Below are 14,083 nucleotides of genomic sequence, written 5' to 3' on the forward strand. Positions count from 1 at the left end.
TGCCAAATTTATTTGCTAATCTACCAAAGGACAATTATAAAAAATTTTTTCTATTAACTAACTGCAACTAATATCAAAAGAAGCAAATATTCATTCGTTCGTGTTTTATATAAATTTTAAAAAATACCCGATTTCATAAAATAATAAAATAAAAATGTACTATTTCAAAGCATATTGAGGCATAAAACATATACATAATAAGAACATGGCAATACCGCAAACACAAATTTGACGGATCATTTGTAGCTAACTTCATCGGCACTTTCTCTATATATATACTTTTGCCATTTCTTAACATAGATAAAGAATATATATTTTTCTTAAAATGTAACATACAGTTAAGGCTGATTTATAAACTTTACGTTGGTGTTTGCGCTGGCGTTCGCCGTTGACCTTGGCGCTGGCTATCATATAATTTATAATTCGGTGGCGTTGGCGTTAAAGCATACATTTTTGATTTGGTATTATTAATTTTTGCTTGAAAATTAATACAATGGAAAATGTTCGACCTTTGTTAGGTGCAGTGGCAATTATACACGACCGAGCCTTCGAAATAAAAGACAACGTCGATACAAACGGAGGCCCATTAACCAGAACAGAAAGACAAGAGGTAATTTTAATTATTATACAAATATAAAAAACTGGGATATAAATACCAGGAAGCAGGCTCCAGTATTTGAAAAATGACTGCAAATGGTAAAACCAAAAATAGATGTAAACTATCGCTCGGATGGAATTTCCAATATATAGGGAATATAAATTAAATTATTAATTATAATTTAGTTTGATTTGTTTGACAAACCTTGTCACCTTTTCGGTATGGCTTGGCTATTGGCTGCGATGACAAAGATACAGTTTTTTCTTATGTTCTATGATCGTGACTACAACCACAGAACTGTTGGTGTATTCTGTGCTACAACGGCAAAAGATAAAGTTGGTTCATCTTGAACGGAACAACGCCAACGGCGAACGATATTTATAAATAGAGATGTGAGTTTTCCATTTGACCATGTTGTAACGCGAACGTCAGCGCCAACGCCAACGTAAAGTATATAAATCAGCCTTTACACTGCATGATATTGTATTAAATAAAAAAATGTCAAAAAACTGGTTATACATTTGGTTAACTGGTATAAGAAATGATAAGAGACCAATTTTTTGACATCTTCTATTTTCTTAAATAATTAGATATTTTAAATTTTGTAACCCTGTACCACAGTTTATTTATACTATGCCTGTACTAAAACATATCCATGCTTCTTATTTATCCAATGAAATGGACAGTGGGAGTGTGACGTCACAACTGTCAATTACTTTCCAAATCCAAACAAAAGTTGAAATGCCCAATCTCAAGACTTTTTAATTTCTATAAAGTTAACATTTTGCTTCCTCTGCTGCTTTTTCTTTTAAGTATAGTGTTTTTTACGATAATACCATCATAATTCGGTGTTCTATTTCTATGAAATATAGTTTAAAAGTTTAAATTAAAGACATTCTAACCTTACTTTAGTGATAATTTTAATGCTATTTTTATAAAACAACATGCTTTATTATTTACACAACCTTGTAAAATTGTTGTAGTAACTATTAGAATACTTAGATATTGCAAAAAGCGGAAAGATTCTGTAAAAAAAATGAAAAAATAACGAAAAATACAAATTATCCCACACTAAACAAGATGTCAATAAAATCTACGTAATCACTTCCATGGTCCATTAAACTTACCCCCACAAATGATGTCTGATGTCATTGCTTATCTCTGTTCTTGTTCTATTCATATTATCATTTAAATTTAGTTATCAGCATAGTATAAAAAAGAAACTTTGTGGTTAAACTGTGTTATCAGTTATACGTTATACCACAGAATACTAATCACAAGTATTCTGTGGTTATACATTTCTATATTCTATATCTTTAAAAATAAATGTGTTTTGTTGCTAATGACCAAACTTTTATGTTTTAGCGAAGATATTTGCAAAAAACAACTAAAAACGGTAATGTAATAAAATTATTATTTAAGATTAAAAAAAATGATAATTTAAAAAATTTGTAAATATTTATTCTAAGGAAATAATTTTAATTGGAACTTTAAAAATAATCCCTGCTAAATATGGAGTTTTACCCCAAATAATTAATATGTTTTTTATTACAACTAGCCGATATAATAATAATTTTTAAATATTTAAGTGTAAATATTTTTCGCCCACTTTACTGAATTCTTTAATAGTATTTAAATACATGTTTATAAATTATTTGTAACCAATGTTAAAATATAATATAAAATGTGAAATATTGTGCAACATAATTAAAGAAGTCTATGTAATTAATAATGTTTATTTGTGTGATTTATTCAGGTATACTTGTAAGGATTTATTTCAAATTGTTTTACCTATGTATCTATTTTCTAACAATATTTCTTGATTATGAGTAACCAAATAGCATTATATGAATCCTGCATATGATGGAAATTTTGGTGATTGTCAACATAAATGTAATTATGTAACTTAAATTTATTATCCACAGGGAAACTAAATGCCTGTAGCTGGCTGTATATGATGTATTACAAAAAATTTATTTAAAAATTCCTTTATAAAAAGTATATATTAAAACACCCTATCGGACTACATCACAGAACATTTTCAGAATTAATATTCCGTCATCAGTGCACTAACCCATCCAGATACCACCGATGATGGAATATTAATTCTGAAAACGTTCTTTGGTGTAGCCTGATATAGTGTTTTAATATGTACCTTTTATAAATGAATTTTTAAATAATTTTTTTTAATTCACTAGTGGGGAAATACATACTTTTATGGAGATATAGGTAATACTATTGTGGAAGTTTTTATATAATTACTTATTAACTGAAATTATTGTATTGAATTTATTATTTTATATTAAATAAATAGTGTGATAGTTTACCTATGTGTGAAAATGGCACGTTTTAAAAATAATGTATTGAAAAACCAATACATTTATGTATAACAATGATGAATAATTATAATCTTATTATATAGGAAGGCAGGGAACAACTGTTTAATAACAGATCTGCAAGTTTTTTACATCTTTTAGATTGAGGTTTAACTGTAGGCCTCAGCACCTACTGTCGAGACTCTTTTTGGAGACCTAGCTCTCTTGCTGCAACTTTTTCAGTCCTTCCTAAGCTTTATCGTGGTTTCCTAAATACTGTTCAGTAGTTCAGAAACACATTCTTGTTGGGTACCTGATGTGGAGTTGCTTCATAGAATTAACATCACACTTCACAAGTGTGAATCGACAAGGTCTTACAGCTCTTGGAAGCTTTTATATAACATACAATAATAGTTACAATTAAAGATGCTACCTGGTGTACTTAGTTTACCTTTCTAAGTCTCATCTCTTCACCTTCAAAATCTGATAAATATATTTTTGAAGAACATTTAGTGGGTACAAAATTTAATACTTTTGATGAAATCAGGAAAAGTTATCTACATATAATACAAATAAACTCCTGGTCAAAATTAACGCACTACTCATATTTTTCTCAATATTCTTTATTTATTGATCATTTACTGTGCAAAAAGTTGCCTATTAACCTTGTTTGACAGTGACAGTTGTTACGTAAGCTAATAATAGTCTTGATTTAACAATAATTTGTATTAAACTTCGTTTTAGACTAAAAGTGAGTTAAACTTTTCATAAAAAGTGCCGATTAAAGCTAAGTGCTTGTGAGAAACAAGCTTTTTATTGTGATATTTTTTATCACATGCATGTTTGGAAGTTCATTTGCATAAAAATCAAATAAAAAAATTAACCGACAAAGAAATTTGTCAATGGAGGAGGCAGTGCGAGCATCGACTCTCCTAGATGAAGGATATTCAATGAGATACGTTGCAGGTTTGTTAGGAAGACATCATTCCAGCATCAGTCGCAAGGTGAGGTGATATAATGAAACAGGGTCGTACCATCGAAGACCAGGTCAAGGGCAAAAACGTTGCACTAATCAAATTGATGATCGTTTTTTGAGACAACGTGCTCTCAGAAATAGGAGAGTCACCAGCAATTTACTAAAAAATGAACTAGCAGATGTTCGAAATGTCACGATATCGTCTCGAACAGTTATAAGATGTTTACATGAAGCAGAATTGAGCAACAGGAAACCGGCCAAAAAACCCTTGCGTACCAGAGAACACAGGGTTCAGAGATTGAATTTTGCAAGATTGCATCAAAATTGGACCATCGATGATTGGAAACTAAAGGAGACTAAAGTAAGCCTAAAAGCTCCAGATGGTCGTGAGCGTGTCTAGCGAAGGCGAGGAGAAAGGTTTACCAGCTGCAATATCCCTCCTAAAGTACCTTTTGGTGGTCGCTCTAAAATTTTTTGGGTGGAATTTTTTTTTGAAGCTCGTACGGAGTTGGTCCCCATACGTAAGAGGTCTATGAATGCCCATTATTACTTAGACAACATTATTGTCGAACATGTAATGCCTTTTGCTCCGTTTCTTGGACCTAATTTTTTATTCATGCAAGAAACGCTCGTCCTTATGTTTCTCGACAGGTTATTGGCTACCTAAATGATGTTGATATTCCATTATTAGAGTGGCCACCTAGCAGTCCGGACATGAATCCTATAGAGCATCTATGGGACTATCCCAAAAAAAGATTCTAAGTCATAGACCCCCTATTGCCAACCACAACCAACTCATTGAGGCCGTTATTGAAGAATGGGAGAATATTCCGTAAGTTTTTGTTGAACATTTAATATCAAACATGCCACGACGCATAAATGCAGTCCTAAGAAGTAGAGGAAGGCCCACACGGTATTAGTGTTGACCCAGATGCATTTTATTGTGTTACTTTACTGATTTTTTTCCTTTTTGCAATTTGGAGTTATGCTAGCTTATTTACGCATTTCCGGCAAAAACAAATTTTTAAAGAAACAATAAGGCAAATTAAGGTCATGATAAAGTCATGTTGGACTTATTTGTTGGTGTTTATTAGTATTTCAATGTAACTTAGTTTTATTTTGTGTTCATATTGTAAATATTTAGATTATTTAAAGTGGTGCGTTAATTTTGTCCAGGAGTTTATATTGGTTGCTGCAATACAGTTGCATTCCCCTAGTGCGACAAAGGAAACTGACACAAAGCACTAAAGCAGTCCCTGCATCTGTTTCTAATTTGCTGGTTTATCGACCACATGACCTAAGTGACTGATAGAAGGTCATGTGATCTATAAACCCAGCCTAAAAGAGATGGAGGGACTGCATTGCCTCAGTTTTCTCTGTCTGCACTGGGGGGAATGGGCTGGTATTGCAAAGATAAGTATATATCTTGCATTATATGTCTACGAGAAAAGCTAAAAATCTATTTTAGGTTATTTCAGCTGGTAAGAATATATGACATCCGCTAGCTATGATGTGCTCTGGCAATTATATTAAAAGAATGGGACAATGAAGCCAGAAACTTATGAGCTTAAATAAAAAATACAAATATAAAGTAATATATTACTGTCTTATAGGGATAACAAAGAATAGAACAGGGTCAATTTGTAACACTCTCTTAAGTAAAATAGGCTGTAGAAATTAAAGAATCAGATTAAGATACAGGAATTTTGGACAGCTGTGTCATATTCTAAAGAAATAAAAAAAAATTGAAAAACAAATCCTAATATGTCGAAGAGACAAAAGAGAAGTGAATGAATCTAAAGTGTCAATAAATTGAAGGTGTAGAAGAAGTATTAACATAAACCATAAAATAGGGAATAGTAAATATAACAGTCCATTGTCCAATGTACATTTGACAACCAGTTGTATTCGAAATTAACGTTAAACAGTAATAAAATACATTAAGCACTCTTTTCATTGAAGTCACCATCAGTTCTAGACCTATCCTCATATCCTTATTCATGTATGATAAATTTGCTGAATGGAATAGGTATATCTATCCTTGATGTAGTTTTCATGTGTAACACTACATTTCCATTGTGTACTAGTTATTTCTTGAGCTCCATTCTTTATTAGTTCTATAACAGTAATATCTGAGTTGTTCTCGCAAACACATTTCTGTTTGTGACAACAGCACAAGGAGTTCGGTAGGATTTAAAATACAAGAGTAAGGAGGAGATAACCATAAAATATCCCTTATTCTTAACTAAATTATCAACTACATACGTCTTAATAATATTTACTACTTTTAAAACACCAAGTAATTGTTTCTTTTGAAATTTTCATCTGACCAACATTTTCTTACTGTATTGTAACTCCCATCATCATCATCATCCAGCCTCAAGAGTCCACTGCTGAACATAGGCCTCTTCCTCATGTTTCCAACCCCGTCTATCTTGCGCCGCTCTCATCCAGTTTTTATTGAGTCTTCTTAAATCGTCAGTCCATCTTGTAGGTGGTCGACCGACGCTTCTCTTGTCTTCCCTTGGCCTCCATTCCAATAACCTCTTTGTCCATCGCCCATCTGTCATTCTGGCTATGTGTCCTGCCCATCTCCATTTTAGTCTGGCTATCTTCTCGATGATGTCAGTCACTCCGGTTCTTCTCCTGATGTCTTCGTTGGTTATTCTGTCTCGCAGAGTTATTCCTAACATGGACCGCTCCATTCTTCTCTGCGTGACTCTCAGTTTGGTAGCTGCTGCTTTTGTTAAGGTAAGTGTTTCTGCTCCGTACGTCAAGACTGGGAGGACGCACTGATCAAATACCTTTCTCTTTAGGCATGTGGGCAGCTCACTTTTAAAAGTTTCTCTCAGTTTTCCAAATGCTGCCCACCCAAGGCCGATTCTTCTCTTCAGTTCATGAGTCTGGTTATCCCTGCCAATCATAATTTCATGTCCCAGGTATTTATATCTATCTACGAGTTCTATTTCTTTTCCACCAATACTGATGTTCTGGTTGGGTACCAAATTAGTCATGATTTTTGTTTTCGAGATATTTATATTTAAACCTACACTTTCTGTAGCCACAACGAGTTCCTGTACCATCTCTCTTGCCATACCTAGATCTTCAGCTATTATAAGTATATCATCGGCGAAACGTAAGTTGTTTAGATATTCTCCATCTATTTTTATTCCCTTTGTCATCCAATCCAAATTCTTAAAAGCATGTTCTAGCACCGTATTAAAAAGTTTAGGTGACATTGGGTCTCCTTGTCTAACCCCCCGTTCTATTTTTATGCGATTACTGTTAGTATGTAATCTGACAGTGGTTGTTGCCTGAAGGTATATTTTGTATAATAATTTAGTATATCTATAATCTAGCCTGCATTCTTTAAGCGCCTGTAATATTTTGCTTAGCTCAACTGTGTCAAAGGCTTTGTGAACATCGATAAATATTAGAACTAGAGGTTTATTGTATTCCACTGCTTTCTCTATTAGGGTTTTTATACTTTGTAGATGGTCATTTGTTCCGTAATTTTTTCGGAATCCTGCCTGTTCCCTTGGTTGATAAGTCTCTAATTTTCTTTCCATTCTCTTAACTAGTATTCGCGTAAACAACTTATATATATGGCTGAGGAGGCTAATCGGTCTGTAATTCTCTAAATTTGCTTTATCTCCTGCTTTGTGTAATAGAATCATAGTAGCGTTGTTCCAGTCTGTTGGAATATTGGCGCTGTGAAGGCAGATATTGAAAAGTTGTTTAATTTTTTCAAGTAATACATCCCCTCCAATTTTTAGTGCTTCTGATACTATTCCATCTTCACCCGGGGTTCGATTATTTTTCATTTTCTTAAGGGCTTCTTTGATTTCTGATTTTGTTATATCGGGCATTAAATCTGATCCTTGGTTTAATACCCCAGTTTTTAGTGTAATTGGAGGTTCCGTATTGTTATCTTTTTTTCTTGATCTATATAACTCTGTGTAGAACTCTTCGACTATTCTTAATATTTCATCTCTGTTCGTTGTTTCTTCTCCAGTGCTGTTTCTCAGTTTGTTAATTTCTATTTTCCCCTTTTGTACGCTCCTCTTCAAAACTTTCATGTTCTTATTTTGCTCTATTGCCTGTTTTGTTTTTTCTACATTGTAGAATCATCATCATCAGCCTCTCTCAATCCACTGCTGGACATAGGCCTCCCCTGTTTGTCTCCAAAGTGTTCTATCTTGTGCTTGCTTTATCCACTTTTTTGTTGTCTTTCGTAAGTTGTCTTGCCAACGTGTTGGTGGTCTTCCTCTGCTACGTTTATCGGCTCTTGGTCTCCATTCAACTAGTTTGCGAGTCCATCTTCCGTCCTTCATTCTGGCAACGTGTCCAGCCCATTTCTGTTTTAAGTTACAGCTTCTTTCAATGACGTATATGACTTTGGTCTTAGCTCGTAGATCTTCGTTTCTAATCTTGTCTCGCAGAGTGGCCCCTATCATTGATCGCTCCATTCTTCTGTGCGTTACTCTTAGTTTTCGTGCGTTTTTCTTTGTGAGCCATAATGTTTCTGCATCATAGGTCATCACCGGTAGCACGCATTGGTCGAAAACTTTTTTCTTCATATTTATTCAACTTCAGTGGATATTTAGATGTTAGATAGTTGGACGTTTTGGTCACCAGTTGGCGTAACCTGCACGATCTAGGCATCATTTAAGTGTAATGAAGCCTCAAACTTTGGGCGTCATTTTGGGTAAAGCCCAAAACGTTGATCGACTGACGCTGGAAAACCACCTGCGAACGGCACTCTGCTTTACTGCAGGATTGGTTGTGGATAAGAGTTCCAGCAAGGTATAAATCATAAAAGAAACAAAGAAAATTAGCTGGAGCCATCTTTTTATTCAGGAGATACAAGGAAACCAAATGACATGCAAATAAATAAGAAAAGAAAGACACAAATAAGATTGACATAACTAATCGTAAGTTCGAAGGAAATGGTTGCCTGGACTATATATTAGTATACCTGATTATACAGGGTTGGGATAAAGTATGGAACCCAGTAAATATCCTTGAAACGAAAAAGAAGATATTCATGAAATTTTTTATGCTGGTACAATGATATATAACGCATTTAACCCCACATTTTTTAATTTAAATGGGACGGCCTGTATATTTTTGCAGAGTATAAAAGAACTTGTAATTCCCAATTCATATATACCAAGATGTGTAGAAAAAATTGCTAAAACGAGAAAAAATCACTTTACATTTAAAAGATAAGTAAATTTATTTACTAAGACCAATGGGAATAAGTAATAATTTAAAAAATGTTCAAAATGTTTGCCGTTTGCCTTCTTAACATAATAAATAATAATCAGAATGCCCACTCTCAGATACCGCCTTTGAAGTTTGTCAGCACGCGGTCGCCATATTTTAAACGGAAACATAGACTCGAATTGAGAAATTTGTGATAAGCTACGACAGAACTGTAATTTAACTTTTTATAGATTAATAATTTAGTACATTTGACATAATTTAATCTATTCTTCAACTAAAAGTACGAATAAAATAGTGCGTATTATGTCTATAGTTGCCGTTACTAAATTAAACCGGGTTAATTTTTCTATGCACACCAGATAAAATGCCACTGAAGAGTACTGGTTCCGTTTAAAACATGGCTGATTCCGTCTGCGCGAACGAGATGCGCGTACTTATTTTTTCAAGCAGAGTCGGCGTTCTGATTATTTTATTCTGTGACCAAAGCCTATTAATTTATTTATTACTTTAATTAGAATAAAAACGAAAACTTATGTCTTAAAAAATGTACCTAGTAAAAAATAAACGAGTACTATCTAGTAGGTAACTGTTGCCAAACCAATTTACAGAAATTACGTTGTAACACGTTTAAGAACTTATAAAGAAATGTGTAATATTAATAAAAAAAAAGAAATCCACTATGTGGGCCACTACAAATCCAAAACACCTAAAATTCTTTAAAACATTCGTTATATATGTATTTCAAAATATCAAATGACATATATTCATAAACTTCAACAAAACAAGTTAAATCAAAATTCTCAACGAATATCTATATTATTGAACTTAAAGCCAAATGAAATAAAGGTCTTCTGACGTTTTATTCTTCCGCAAGAATCCGAATTGATGGCAGCACACATTTAACGTCACTTTTATTAACATGCTATATGTCGTCAACAGCGGGAAACAAAAGTGTGTTTTTACTTTTAGCACTATGACGCAAAAATGTGACTTTAAAGTCGTCGTTTACTGCAATAATATTCGCTACATAAAAATTGATTTTTTATCACGAAATGCCACCAGCACATAAGAATTAATCTCAAGCAAATCCTGGTAACCACCAAACTCAAAATCTGTTATTGATTCGGCATCTGAGGACTCAGACACAAATGAATCAGTGTCAGTGTCCCGTGTCCCTGGATGATGATAGTGCAACAGCTGAAGTACTCTCTGTTAATTTTGTCTTGGAGCTTTTATAGAGAGCACTGCTTCCTTTTTTTTTCTCGTAATGTTTTTCCTCGATTTTTAACTTCTCGGGTGTATCAGTTACAATCTTGCTTCGGCATTTTCTTCTCATTTTGAGATTTTTTGGGATGACCAAACATTTGTTCTGGACTTCTGAAGAGCTCAGTCAGAGCTTTTACTTCAGTCAGTTTCGACAATTTCTTCATTGTGAGGAAAACCCTCTTTATTTGTCAAATTTGTTCTGCAGCTTGGCTGATATTCTTAATCAGTTGTATCACCCTTCTCTAATATTTCATTCCTATCGGTTACGTTACTAATCAAAAAGTCACTCTAATCAAAGACGTATTAATGAAAAGACATTATTTCGCATTTTTTGAAATCTGCCTTTATGTTACTGTGGGTCATAGATTTATCAAACGCATATTCGATACATTCCGCGATTTTAAAAATTGTTATTAGCTTTCCTGGATTTATCATCACCCATGAGTCCATAGCACTGTTATAATATGTTTTAAATGGAGCATAAACAGCCACATCCAGTGGCTGCAATTTGTTGGAACAATATGGCGGTAAAGGGAGCATGGTAACTCCGTTGTAATCTCTCAATCGAGAAGTGGCTTTCATGATTATCCAAGATCAGTAATATTGGATTTGTTTTGGAACTGCTCGAGTGTTGTATAAAATGCGTATAACAGCTACAAATAATTCAGATTTCATCCATCCTGAGGGATTGCTAGTCCTAATGTTCAAGCCGTTTCGCATGGTGCGCCGTTTAACATGTGTTGCTTAAAATTAACTCTTGTGAAGATCATGACAGGGGGTAACAGCAGGGAGTAACAAACAGGGGGTTGCAGTTCCTGAAACATTAGGGAAAAAGTTAAGTATTGTAGTAAGTCATACTTTGATAAAATTTACAAATGCAGTTGAATTTATAATACAACACGTTAACCACAGTTGTGGTCGATGTTTCATCTAAATTGAAAATGCGTGTGTCTTCAGAAAATCCATCAAAACGCTTCAAAACTTACTTTAAATTTCGGAAAAAAGTGCATCCACATTACAACGATTAAAGGATACAGCCCTAGATAATCTGCAACCTTCCGGTTGGCGGATGCTGAGTTCGGGATGTCTCTTTCTGAAACCATGAAGTGTATGAATTATTTTATTATACAAACAGAGTTCGTAAGCCATTGTATTACGTAATTTTTAACCAATATTTCTTGTTCATCATTGAATGCTCTTCTAGTGGGGTTTATACAATAATACGTCGTTCGAAGCTTCTTTAGCTTTCTTTACGTATCGCGTTAATGTTTGATGTTTAATGCCATTTCTCTCAACTGCTATTCTTAAACTACATTTATGTTTTAATACATTATCTTCAGCAGTTTTCATAGCCTCTGTGCTAAACAATCCTTTGTTAGATTTATTTTTTTGACCGCGTGACATCTGTAAGAAAAAATCATAATTGAAGATTAGGTTACAACATTGTGGGTCACCTTGAAACACGTCCCATGGTAGCCCAAAACATTTGCCTCAAGGAGGCCCATAAAGCATTATAAATAAAAGTCATCGTGCAAAAACAAAACAGACTATCACAGAAGAAGATAATATAAGGTCTCCTTGGTCAATTAAAACGATAACATCTGGAATGTGTTATAACTCATTAAAGTATTTAGTATAAAAAAACTTACCTCTTTGGAAAACAAACAACACGTGTAAAAAAACTCTCGGGATGTGTGCACGTACCTAAACAACACGAGAACGACTGACCTTTAAGAGGCTACATCAGCGCGTCATCAAGACGGAAAACGCGTTCCAAGATTACAGCTTTAATTTTGAATATTTTGTCGAGATATTTGGCACACATATACGTGATATAGTAAAGAATGGCGGTACGGAGCCCAATTTGAGAAATATGTTAGTTTGTGGAAATTACTCTATAACTAAATAAAATATTACAAAAATGAGTCCGTACCGCCATTAGGAAAATTCTAGATCTGGAAAAACTGAAAAGATCCGAAACTCAAAAGAAATTTGAAGAAGAAATAAAGATGAAGCTGAGTCAAACTGCGGAAAATCGTTTCTGGTATATATACTATAAATGGTTTTTAGTTCCATCAAATTATCTCGTATAGTCAGAGAAGAATAGTTATATTTTCGTGGTTTTTGTCTTTTGTTCTTAGCCTTACAATTTTTATGTATATTATTTTGAGCGACAAAGGGCAAAATTGGTGATGACCAGGCAGGATTTACGTCAGGTAGATCATGCATAAACCATGTTCACACACTCCAACAACTGCTAAAAAAGAGAAAACAAAAAAAATGCATGTTATATTTGTGGACTTATGTAAGGCCTACAACTAAGTGCTAGGATCAGAACTCTGGGAATCAATGCACAAATTATAATTCAAGTGACTTTTAATTATACAGCATAATGCAGGGTTTTTTTGAATTTGCCCTATACTATAATAAATACACTTCAATTTCATTACAAATTTTGAAGGCGGAAAATAGTGTTGGTTTTGTAGGGTAGAAAAAAATAATATAAATACCATAAATAAGGATTAAATTTTAAAACACCCATCTTCTTCTTTAGATACCGTCTCCTCTAAGGAGGTTGGTAATCATCACAGCTATTTTCACTTTTGAGATTGTAGCTCTGAACAAGTCGACGGAACTGCAATTATACCACTGTCTCAGATTGTTGAGCCAGGAGATGCGTCTTCTCCCAATACTTCGTTTTCCCTGTATTTTTTCCTGCATTATGGTTTGCAGCAACACATATTTATCCCCTCTCATAACGTGGCCGAGATATTGTAACTTTCTTATCTTAATCGTATTCATGATTTTCATTTCCTTTGTCATCTTTCTGAGGACCTCAACATTTGTTATTCGGTCCACCCAACTTATTTTTAATATTATTCGGTAGGTCCACATCTCGAATGCTTCAAGTCGATCGCTCACCTCTTTTTTTAAGGTCCAGGCCTCCACCCCATACAGCAGCACCGAAAACACATATGAACGTAATATTCTTATTTTGAGTTGCAAACTAAGGTCTCTACTGCATAATACTTTTCTCATCTTATTAAATGTTGCTCTAGTTTGTCCAATTCTCATTTTTATTTCTTCTATATACTCGTTATTTTCATTAATAATTGTACCAAGATATCTGTATTTTTTTACTTTTTCTATTGGAATCCCTCTTATGTTTAAAATGCCTTGTTGTTGTGTTTTGGAAATTGTCATAAATTTTGTTTTATTAGCATTAAGCGTTAGTCCGCTTTCCTCACTAGCATTTACTACATTATCTAAAAGTGTCTGAAGATCTTGTATATTCTCTGCAATTAGTATAGTATCATCGGCATATCTGATATTGTTGATGGGTCTGCCGTTGACATTTATTCCAATTGTTACATTTTCGAGTGATTTTTTAATTATTTCTTCCGAATATAGATTGAACAATAAGGGGGAGAGTATGCAACTTTGCCTTACGCCTCTTTTTATCTCTACTTCCTCCTAAAGTTCTTTGCCTACTCTGACTTTTGCTGTTTGGTTAAAGTAGAGATGAGTTATTATTCTTAAGTCTTTTTTGTCAAAACACCCATAGTTGTAGTAAAATAAGTAGTATTAAAAGTGTTATTTGTGAAAAAATTTATGATCCCATTTATCTATCTATATAAAAGGTTAGGACGACAACTCACACTGTTTGTCTGCGACGATAACTCCTAGCCTCACCTAAGA

General features: G+C 33.7%; 1 protein-coding gene across 1 annotated transcript in view; it reads left to right on the top strand.

Moving 5' to 3' along the window:
* The first annotated feature begins 790 nt into the window (after positions 1–790).
* Positions 791–14,083, top strand: part of LOC140437342 (uncharacterized) — a 40,480-nt gene continuing 27,187 nt past the window's right edge. The window contains exon 1 of the mRNA XM_072526821.1: positions 791–1,994. The gene's annotated coding sequence lies outside the window, so the exon portion shown is untranslated. The remainder of the gene's footprint in view (positions 1,995–14,083) is intronic.

Source organism: Diabrotica undecimpunctata, chromosome 3, assembly GCF_040954645.1.
Source record: "Diabrotica undecimpunctata isolate CICGRU chromosome 3, icDiaUnde3, whole genome shotgun sequence".
NCBI lineage: Eukaryota > Metazoa > Arthropoda > Insecta > Coleoptera > Chrysomelidae > Diabrotica > Diabrotica undecimpunctata.